At 38.5% G+C, this 291-nt stretch overlaps 1 long non-coding RNA gene across 1 annotated transcript in view; it reads right to left on the bottom strand.

The window, feature by feature from the left end:
- LOC107687565 (uncharacterized) overlaps nt 1-288 on the bottom strand; it is a 12,003-nt gene extending 11,715 nt beyond the window's left edge. The window contains exon 1 of the long non-coding RNA XR_001634143.1: nt 213-288. This is a non-coding gene — a long non-coding RNA (uncharacterized LOC107687565). The remainder of the gene's footprint in view (nt 1-212) is intronic.
- Nucleotides 289-291: the final 3 nt, after the last annotated feature.

Genomic DNA, 291 nt, shown 5'->3' with positions numbered 1-291 from the left:
GAAGGCGTCAGTTAATTTACTCATCCTTTTCCTGTTGGATATAATGCTTCCATACATTGTGCGATCACGAGGTATCTCTCAACTATATGTTGTGAAAGAACTTTTTAGTTCTCGATACAAAAAGATCTCTGTTGTCTCCTGATTGGATTAGTTTAGACCTCGTGATGAGTTGATTCAATGATATCAGTGTCTGTTCATGATAGAAATCCTACAAGAGTTAGCGTTGGCTACACACAGTTCTTTGTTTACACAAAGGTCTGTGAAGTGGGTGCTGTTGTCAGATTAACCTGA

Source organism: Sinocyclocheilus anshuiensis, unplaced genomic scaffold, assembly GCF_001515605.1.
Source record: "Sinocyclocheilus anshuiensis isolate Anshui unplaced genomic scaffold, SAMN03320099.WGS_v1.1 scaffold233, whole genome shotgun sequence".
Lineage (NCBI taxonomy): Eukaryota > Metazoa > Chordata > Actinopteri > Cypriniformes > Cyprinidae > Sinocyclocheilus > Sinocyclocheilus anshuiensis.
Note: the sequence above shows the minus strand (reverse complement) of the source record. Positions and strands in the feature narration are given on the sequence as shown.